The sequence below is a fragment of the Amblyomma americanum genome, chromosome 2 (genome assembly GCF_052857255.1).
Source record: "Amblyomma americanum isolate KBUSLIRL-KWMA chromosome 2, ASM5285725v1, whole genome shotgun sequence".
Classification (NCBI taxonomy): Eukaryota; Metazoa; Arthropoda; class Arachnida; order Ixodida; family Ixodidae; genus Amblyomma; species Amblyomma americanum.
Genome location: NC_135498.1, coordinates 100,911,696 through 100,922,320, shown reverse-complemented (window position 1 = coordinate 100,922,320; position 10,625 = coordinate 100,911,696). Strand labels below are relative to the sequence as shown.

General features: G+C 47.9%; 1 non-coding gene across 1 annotated transcript; it reads left to right on the top strand.

Moving 5' to 3' along the window:
• Window positions 1-4,967: 4,967 nt before the first annotated feature.
• Window positions 4,968-5,040, top strand: TRNAM-CAU (transfer RNA methionine (anticodon CAU)). The gene has a single exon. It is a non-coding gene; the product is annotated as a tRNA-Met (tRNA).
• Window positions 5,041-10,625: the final 5,585 nt, after the last annotated feature.

The following is a 10,625-nucleotide window of genomic DNA, read 5'->3' as shown; positions in this document are numbered from 1 at the left end:
ACGTAAGTGGTTAACCTGACGAAGGCAAGACTGATCAAGGTCTATGCTCAGCCGCGCATACCGTCGTCCCCTACCTGGAAACAGGACGAAGCCAGATTTTTATACCGAGAGAGTCAACCCAACACCTTGAAAGTAACTTTTAACCTAAAGCACGGCCTGTCGCGCTAATAGAGCTAAGCGTTTGTGTTGATATCCGGTTAACCAAAGACAAATGTCGTCTGCATATATCGACATATGAACATGCCTACAATGTTTTTGCACTTTTGCGGGAAGACCAGCCATGACAAGATTAAAGAGCATTGGGGACAGGACACTACCCTGAGGTACCCCTCGCGATACCGCCCTTTCGGAGCTCATTGTACTGCCTAACCGCACTCTAAATTTACGATCACTGAGAAATGAGTGAATGAATCGCAGAAGATAGCCCTGTACGCCTATGACCTGCAGACTATTCAGTATTGAGCTCTGGAGGACGCTATCATAAGCCTTTGATACGTCTAGGAAAATAGCTAGTGTTGAAAGTCCAAAAGCACTCTGATGTTCAATGTGGCTTATCAAGTCCAGGACGCTATCTTGCGCGCTTAAACCTGTGCGGAATCCAGTCATGCATGTTAGTAGTGCCCTTCTATCCTCAAGCCACCAAGACAAACGCTTACTTGCCATCTTCTCCATGAGCTTAGCCACACACGACGTCAGCGATACAGGACGATACGAGGCCGCGTCTGTCATCTCTTTGCTGGCCTTCAGCAGTGGGACTACACAAGCCACCTTTCATGAAGGGGGAACGTCACCAGACTCCCACACTCGATTGAGATAGGTTAGTAGCATCTTCCGGTGTTCCAGAGGCAGGTTCTGTAACATTTGATTGGTAATGCCGTCAGGAGCTGGTGCACAGCGACGCCGCAGGCTGCGGAGCGCTGTCTGTAGTTCTCGAAGTGTGAACGGGGCGTCCATAACAGACGGAGACGTAGCAGGCAGAGCGCAGGGATGAATGCCTGGTCTGGAATTTACAAATGCATCCGCAAATTCCTCTGCCAAGCACACGAGATGTTTCTGTGTGCGCAATGCAAGCGCCTCGAAAGGTTTACTCGGACGAGAGCCACCAGCAAGACTGCCAACGACACGCCAAATTCTCGTTATCGGTGAGAAAACAGTCAAACTAGCGCAAAAGGATGCCCACTGGGACCTACAGAGCTTGTTCGCATGACGTCTAATGGCAGAGTTGAGCCTGTTGAAAGTTGTCTTCAAGGCTCTGTCGTCCTTCTTCCGCAACAGTTGTCGCTCCGCCCTTCTGCGCGCTGCGCAGAGGTTCCTGAGTTTTAAATCCGGAGTCGGAAAATGATCAGGTAGCTTGAGCGCCGTGGTAGCAGCCATCTTAGCATAAATCATTTTGTCTGTCACATTACCGGAAACACAGGCTAAGTGCTCCCTGTATTTGTCCCAATTAACAACATGGCAAATTTTAGGACCACGCAGATGGAAGTCGGCAGTAAACACAAATATCGGGTAGTGATCACTTCCCATTCGGTCAGCTCTAGTTGACCACTGCACACGTACGTCAGGTGAATGTAAGGTTAGGTCTATAGATGTGGGTGAGGTTGGAGGCCGAAAGAAAGTGGGACTTCCGTCATTGGCCACGCACAGGTCCAAACTGTCGATGACTTCTACAAGTTGGCGTCCGCGAGGATCTGTGTTCCTATCACTCCAGGCAGGGTGGTGGGCGTTGAAGTCCCCGCAGATGATTCTGGGTGCTGGGCAGCGGTCACAAAGTTGCTGGAGAAACAAAGCCATATCGACCTTTTTCCGTGGGGACACGTATACTGATGCAATGGACAGAGTTCGGAAGGCGAGCCGAATCCTCACAGCCACTACCTCAATACTGTCGGTGCAAAGATCGGTGACGTTCAAAGCTACATGAGGAATCTCCCTTCGTATGTAAAGGGCGGCACTTCCTGCGGGAAAATACTTGATGCTGCAATTCTTGTGGGCGACGTATCCCGGCAAAGACCTCCCGCTTGGCAAGCCAGCCTCCCGAGAGGGCCAGTACTGGAACACAGTTCTCTTTCAAGAACAATTTTAGTACTGCTAATCGACTTATAATCCCAGCGCAGTACCATTGCATGATAAACGGCACTTTTCTAGGGTTTTTAGTTGCAACAGGTTGAAGAAAACTAGCCATCTAGGAGTTGAAGTTCTCTGCGAAGGCGGTGATCAAGGTCTCAATGGAAAGCACCAGCTGTATAATGTTCTTCAAAGTGCCAGGCTGCATCGCTTGGCTATATGAACGCAGGACATCAAACAAAACGCGTAGAAGGTCGGAGAGATTCCGGCTTTTGAGCTCCTTGTTTTGGAAATAACCTAGAAATAACCTAGGAAAAGGATGGAAATAACCTAGTTAATAACTAGAAAACAAGGCAAAATTACTGAGCTGAGGTGACAACAGATCGAGCAGCGTCGTCTTCCTCTTCTTCCTCCTGGCACGGTCGGCTCTCAGTGTCCCTATATTATATCCCGTTCATCACTTTATGTTGGATATTTCTCGTTTCCAGCGGTTCCAACACACCTCAGCCAGCTCCCATGAACTGTTGCTGAATACAGCGAATTATCAGCACTTAAAGTACTCTTAGAATGCCTGGTCACGTAAATCAAGGTTTTTGAGGTGTCTATGACGTATCTAAGGTGCCGAATCTCCCACCTTATTTGGTATTGGCGTATATGCGGGTTTGCTCCGACAAACATTTGTGACATAAACGGGCAAGTTGATTCAATAAGGCATTTTCTCCTCTCTTGCCGGCGGTTCGCAATTCAGAGAAAGACTTATCTGGCGGTCCCTCTTTCGCGGTTATGGCTCCCTGTGTGACTTCCAGTTCTCTCGTTCGCTGCGAGCGCCAAGGGAGTCGCGTTAAGTAGGGTTTGCGGATACCTTCACGACTCAGTTTGCAACTGGAAGGCTACTAGTGTCACCTGTTTTGAAAATTCTTCAGCATGTCTAAAAATATGTAGCTTTTTCTATTCCTGGAAGTTCAGAATGTTTTTCTTTTCCCAAATTATTTTTGTTTTATAGTTTCAGTCATTTAGCTGTTCTACTTCTCGGCCCCATGCTTTTAATTTCCTAGCTATTGCCTACGTGATTTTTCTTGTCATGCACTACCAAACCTTGGACAATCCCCGCGCATGGGCATGTGCCATGTTTACTGAGGTCAACGAGAACAAAGCGGCTGAGCCCAATAGGACCGCAGCGCATGCCAGGCGAAAGAATGACGGCTGCTTTGTGAGAGAGATGAGAGCTAGGACGCCAAGAACTTCGGGGCTGTAAAACAAAGCCATCATAATAAAAAAAAATGACTGGCGGTTTAGCATTGGTAAGCGCTAAATATTGTGCTAAAGTACAGAGGGCAACCTAAAATTTTGGTGTGGGCAAAACCCATTTTAGGGGTGTCTCAGGTCGTTTCTAAACGTGGGTTAACTCAATTTTCATATTTTCGGGGCTGGGCCACCAAAATTTCGAGACTGCGTAAAGCAATTTTTGGAGATGGGCCAATTCCATTTTGAGACTAGGTCAAGCCGGTCTTCCACTCGAGCATACCCAGATTCATTCGCAATTTCGGTCAAGGTCATCATTCAAGGGCAAATTTCGTTTGGTCTATAAAATATTTGGGCATGAGCCACATTAGGGGATGTCTCATACTAGCTCTCGGGAACCAGCCATTCAATTTTCGTTGATTTCACACAATATCATTTCACGGTCAATGTTCAGGTGACCGATGTCATATTTGGACATGGGACACATTGGGAGCATGCCATACTACATCTCAGGAACCGACCATTCAATTTTCGGTAGTTTCAGTCAAGGTCACTTCAAGGTCAAATTTCGGGCGGTAGATGCTGTATTTGGGCATAGGCATGTAGGGGGATATGTCATACTACCTTTCAGGAAACTACCATTCAATTTTTGGCGATTGCGACCAAGGTCATTTCAAGGGCAAAGTTCGGGTGGTCGATGCCATATTTGGGCATGAGCCACATTGGGGACATGCCATACTTCCTCTCAAGAAACAACCAATTAATTTTCGTTGGCTTCAGGCAAGGTCACTTCAAGGTCAAATTTCGGGTGGTCCATGCTATATTTGGGCATGGGCACGTTGGGGATGTTCCATACTACCTTTCAGGAACACACTTTCCAATTTTCGTCGATTGTGACCATGGTGACTTCAAGGTCAAATTTTGCGTGGCCCATGCAATATTTGAGCATGGACCTTATCACGGTATGCTGTAATCACATCCCTAACCTTACGGGCCACCGCCAAATCTCTTCACAGCTGTTTTTACAGCCGTTGCAAATTGAGTCAAGTGACCCGCCATGAGGCTTCACTCATCCTACGGCCTTGCCCGAAAATGCTGCTAGAAGTGCTTTCGCGCTAGAAAAAAAAAACATGACCCAATACACATGCATTACTGCAGTGAGGTAGCCTAGCCGTACCACGGTAACGCCGCATACGATGAGAACTTTCGATTAGTTCTCGCCAATTTCGGCAAGCATCCGGCAAGTACTAACGAAGGCTACCACCCCATACCACGTCTGTGAAAATTTGAACGCGAACACTCGAATTATAACCACTCCGAGACAATTTTTTCCCCTTTTCTATGAGCGACGTAACTGATTAATCGTGTATTGAAGGATGCCTCTGTGGAAGGCAGCAGGTAACAGCACAAAAATTTTTGAGGCGGAGCAGGGCTAGTTGCTGTGTGTGCCGGTCTTCAAGTCCAGCGCTGTAGTCCAGCAGGCCTCGACTGCTCCATTCATAACCTTCAGTACTGTCCCCGTGACTCATCACGAAAGCAAAGAGAAAGGAGAAAGTCGCCCGCCTAATCTTACTCCCCAATCGTTGAAAATGGCCGAGTTTAAAAGTGCACAACTTATGCAAGCTATTGTTCATAACACCTAACATCTGACGGCGTAGACATCCGCCTCGGTAGCGCAGTAGGCAGCGCGTCAGTCTCATAATCTGAAGGTCGTGAGTTCGATCCTCACCCGGGGCAAGGCGGTTGTTTTTTTTCTTCTAGGTCTTGCAAGTTACATAACCAAAAAAAAAAAAACACCCGACCTCAGCTGGCCGCATTGCTGGCAACTGAATGTGCGTCATTGTTTGCTACGTTTATTTTACCAGTTTGCATTGTTGGGGCACGGGGGTTCGAGTACTCTCATTCAAGTCACCTAACAAGCTCGTGCAATCATAGCAGCGGTATCGCAAGAGAGAGAGAGAACAAATCAGTTCAAGCGTTCGTTTGCTTGGTTCTAATTGCAGCTAGCTTTCTCTGCGGCGAAATTGGCGCGAAAGTTTGTAATTCTATTCTTGTAAGCCAAAAGCCGCCGCAACGCGGCTTTATCACTTCGTGACGAAATATTCTACCAGCTTTATCTGGAGCGTTTTTAGCTACACGAAATTGGTTCTGCCATGATAGAGATTGTCGTAACGACTACCGCACATTATCTCGGTAGTTTTCCGCCAGCGGCGGGGATTTTGTACTTGCGACGACCACCGAGCAAGCTACCGTGGACCACCGCTGCCTAGTTGTTCGTTGTTTTGTGCGAGCAAGTCCGCCCGAAAAAGAGTCTCTCTCGGAAGCGTGACGGTGGCTTGCTGACTGCCGGACTGTCGTCACCACTACGTGACAATTTGAACGAGGACGTGCAAATTGCGTCGGCAGTCGAACAGCGGCGCTCATAGTTTGTTATTTAGAAAGCCTTCTGGCGTAATGATTCAACACTGAAATAAATCAAACCAATTAAGGCTACGCGAACGAAACAGCGAGACAGGCGCTGGCGTCAGAAAAACACTGACACCTAATTCCATTACGTGCTGTCCGTTAGCACTCGAAGCTATTGATGCCTTCGCCGGAAGTGAGTGGTGAGGCTTGTGAGACCTAGGTTGCTCTTTCGGAGCACTTCCTGTGCGCCACTGCCATCTGCTGCCATTGGCAGGTGGAGGTTTCACGCAGACGAACATGATCTGGGGACACCATTGCAGGTCTGGTGACGTCACTTCCCTCCAGCCAATGGGACTTCTCCGATTTAGTGACGTCACTGATGACGTCAATGCTCGCCACCCAATCAGGAGTTTTCTGGACAACTCCGGACGTTCGGAGCCGGCTTTTTAGTATGGTCAGGCTTCTGCGCTATCAAAAAAAAAATTCAAAGAGCCCTTCCAAAAAGCCCGGTTTTCTTTCGCACACTTCTTTTCTACTCTTCGGATAAAACACTCTGCCATGAAGGAACCAAAGAATCGGCCTCTGGGCACACCTCATCCGAAGGCAATGCTTTGGGGCTCTGAATAGAAGGACTTTTCGGCTGCTTGGACTAACGGACAATACGGCCAGATGGTCGGGCTTTTCGTTTCTGGGATTGACAGAAATCCTCACCACGCCCCAGCAACTGGCCCCACGGAGCTCAGATCGCGCAGTAGAAGGAAATGAAAGTGACGCCCGACCCAAGGAAAAACTAATAAAGCGAATGAAGTAAAACACGATTCCAACACTGAAGGCGGGGAAATCTTCGGGCCATATCACGGCTGAACTGTGAGGAATATAGGAGCGTAGCAGTTCCCTTTAAAGCTTAGCGAGAGAGCCTTTAAAGGCGTCCAAGCTATGACCAGAAGCGTGAAAATGGCCGGTGTATTTTTTTCCCGCCCAACACGCAGAGAAACGGCGAAAAAAAACCTCGAAAGGGTAAACAATGAAGAAAGAGGATCACGCCGCTATGAAATTGAATTATGGATTTGCGCGCCGAGTAGAGAGTCTCAACGGGAAAACTCGGGGCGTCAAAGTTTTGAAATCCGCAGAAACTTTTTCCCCGGCGCGACACTATTGGTCCAAGAATATCGTTCCCGCTTTGGTGGCCACGCGCTTTTTTTTTCCTTTCCTTCCTTTGAGCTTTAGAAGAATAACAGCTGCCTTGGCTAAGCTTTTGGTGCCTTTCCCCTGGTTCTCTTGAATAATTTTTTTTTATCCCAAAGTTTCTTCGCCTGACTGTGCTTGCGGAAGAGAAACTTGAAGGCTTAATGCGCCTCAGACAAAAATATTATTGTGACTGCTTCGTTTGAAGAATGTTGCGCCCCGAGGGAGTAGCTGCTCTGAACTGCTGGACGGCGCTGGGCGAGGAGGATGGCAGAGAGACTTATATCCTTGGACTTTGGCCTAAAATACCGGGTGTTACGAAGCATTAGAAGCTGATTTTTTTTTTTAATTTAAAAGCTGTGAAAAGTACTTTCTTACGGCATTTTCAGGTGGACTATGCGGTAGTGCAGACATTATTTGCAGGATAGAGCTCAAATTAAATATGGTTAATTAACCGCAAACACCAATTTTTGAATGTTTCGTTTTAGTAACCAAAACTATATTGCAAAATTGAAGGCCATCAAAATCGATGGCGACCTCAGTTTTTCAAATGCCGGGATCGGCGTTTTGGTTCTGAAAGGCACGTATTTGAAAACTCGTAGTAAAGTTCTTTTTTCCACGTTGCACACTGATCAAATGGCGGCGCTGTGATTTTTATTGCAAGAAATGCTTACACTGCTGGCGTGTTGTACGACGTAGAAGATTCCGATGCCGTGTTTGCGATAACAGCACGTGCAGCGACACCAATTAAATGAGCGAGCAGTGTGGGAAAGCCAATTTACGTGGCGTTCGGAACCTTTTTTTTCACGTTCTTTACCATGTCGCTGATAATGAATTTTGAAAATCTTCAAACGTTAACAGCTTTCGATTTCTCTATATAAACTCTTGCCCTGAAATTAAAAGTTTATTAGTTGTTTTTGCTTATTATTCGTATGTCATTTGCATGTTATCAGGTAAAAAATATATATATGTCCGCCTTGCTTTCGCGGCATATTAAAGAAAAATTTGCATCAGATAGTTTTAAATACCGAGTTTAATAAAAAATAATTTGCTCAAAGCATAAAGAAAGTGTCAGACGATTACATAGTCGGTAATGCGAGACCTGGGCACTGCTCTTCGCACGGCACCTGCCACCGCTGGATGATGGCGTGTTACGCCGCTAGCTACTCTCCAGGATCTTCCATTGGCAGCCACCTCCCAGTTGGCGTTTCGCTCCACTACTTGGACAACCGGTTAAGCCGACAACGTCAACACCGAGGCCGACGTGGAATACAGGAAAGGGGCTCAAAAGCTGCGCTCTATCAGAAAGGCTGACGAAAGGGCTTAGAACTCTTCAGGCGCTTTTAGGGGAAGAAAAATAAACGAGATAAAAAGTCCGGAAAGAACAGAAAACGACGCATATATACTTGTCTTGCTTAGGCAAGTGCAACCAGGCCTTTCTGTATAATCGCCTTCATGTCAGAATAGCTTTATATGGCGCTGGTAAATGGTACTGTTCTTTTTCCTTGCTGTACACTGCTCTCTCAAGCAGCAAACAGTGAGTGTGACCCACGGGGTCTGCTGACCTCTCAAAGCCAGGCAGATTTACCGACCTGCCTCGTGACTCCAGGCTCATATTTGCCTCAGCTCCTTTATTTGGACAACTTTACCCTGCTTTTATCAAGAAACGGACACTTCCGGCGCCGCACACGTGCTCTCATCCCTCCTTGTGCGGCAACCCTCCCACGGGGTCTTACCCGTGCAGAGGAGGTTGCGCTTAGGAGGATCCGGGTCTGGGTTGCCCTCACACCTGCCGTCACTCGGAAGTGGGAAGTGGCCTCAGTACCGAGATTTCTTTCCTCCGCCAGGGTGTCCGATATGTAAACACGGGGAAATTGAAGCCTACATTCACCACTTGCTGTGGGACTGCCCGGCTCTCAAGCCTACAAGGATCCGGGACCTGAAGGTAGCGGGTGTTTCACCGAGCAACCCTGCTTCATATATTGCCTGGACGCAGGGACCATATCCTCGCTCTCTACTGGACTGCATCAAATCAGCTGGCCTTTTTTCATTAATTTAATCATTATTACATCTTTCATGACACCTTCGCCCTTCACTGACGCCCTCAGGCAATAAATATCGTTAAAAAAGTTAACGAAATGGAAAGAAAGAAGAAGCGACCGCGGTCGAAATGCAAGAGTCACCAGTCCTCCGATCTCGTCGTCTGCACGATGACGGCAGCGATGGAAATCGCACTTTTTCTTGACGCTTGTGCATGGTTTCCAGTTGGCGGTGCCTTTGTACGGCTAGAAGCGTTGCCAGTGCTCTGTAAGGAGCCAGCCACACACTGCGGCTAGAGAAGACGCACGGGGTCGCGGACGATGAAGAAAAACTGGGAGTGGAACGTGGCGGAGAGAACAAAAAGAACCAGGTCGGCGACGGGCGTTTATATCTGCGATGGATGCGTGTACAATATCTCTCCCGTTATTTTTTTTTCTTTCCTCTTTAAATATTTTGATATATCACCCTAAGCCCAACCATTAGTTTGGCACCAGTTCACCTTTTTTTTTGGGCTCTCCTCATTGAACCCTGGCCAATCCCCCGTCGTGGGTATGTGTCATGTCCCTAAGGCAACAACAACAACGATATCTGCTGGCTCCCGGAGTTCCCAGGCTTGGGCCTCAGCCGCAGAAGTCTGGCATACCAGAGCTGGACAGCCCGTCGTCGAAAGCCCGAGCCACTAGACCCAGGGGCCGCTGTTTCCTTCCTGTCTTTCCCTTGGCCGGCAAGCCTCTGAACGGGGGCTACCTCCGTCGCCACCGCTGCTTCCCCGGGCTACCTGACCTGGGGGCCGCGTCCGGATCCTACATGCATGACGGCTTCCTGCGGCAGCGTTGATGCCTGCCGTGCACATCGCCGTCAACCTTTCGCCAACATTGTGACGCTGACGCCTGCCGTGGAGACTGCCGTCCACACTACGTCTCCATCAGGGCACCGACCTTAGCCAACAGGCTGCGCCGACGTCCCGTCACACCTCCTTTTCTGACCCACCACCTACCTACTAGGCTCATCACTGGGACACGAAAATTTGAGTGGACCTTTACTTTTTTTTTTTTGAATATCCCTCCTTGACTTCTTGCGCGTTTTCTCCCCCGTTCTTGTGTCGTGCTAGTTCATTTCTTCTCTTAGGCTTAAATTACAGTTTTTGTTGGCCTACATGCTCCCTTTATGACGTGCGAAAACTCCTTAACCAAAGAACGGCTCAGATTAAGTTATAATGGACTATGACTAGAAGGTACCGAATATCTTGACCCGATAGTGGAGCCTCTCGGTCTGTCCCATGCGTTTTTCTGAGGTAGGTTGAGAATGCCTGAAAACGTACAATTGCACTATACTTATAACCCAATGGTCACGTCATCTCACCGTGCTCCTGATTTCCGCGCTTTTTTATTTCATTCTTGGAACCGGTCGTAATTCGTAGCCAACAAGCTACGCCGTTCATCTGAAGGACGATGACTTTTTTTGGTTAAAACCTATTACCCAAAAAATAATACATTTATCGGTTCCTTCGTTGAAAACCGAGCACTCCAACCACTGTCTGCATTGCACCGCAGCGGTGTGTGTAATGTTTATGCTTATCTGAGGAGGGGTTCTTGTTCTGTATTGAGGGAAAGGGAAGGCTGTGTTCACTAGAAGTAAACCGACCTGCGAGACACGAGCAGTATGCGTGGGACACAAGTACTCTGGCCTTT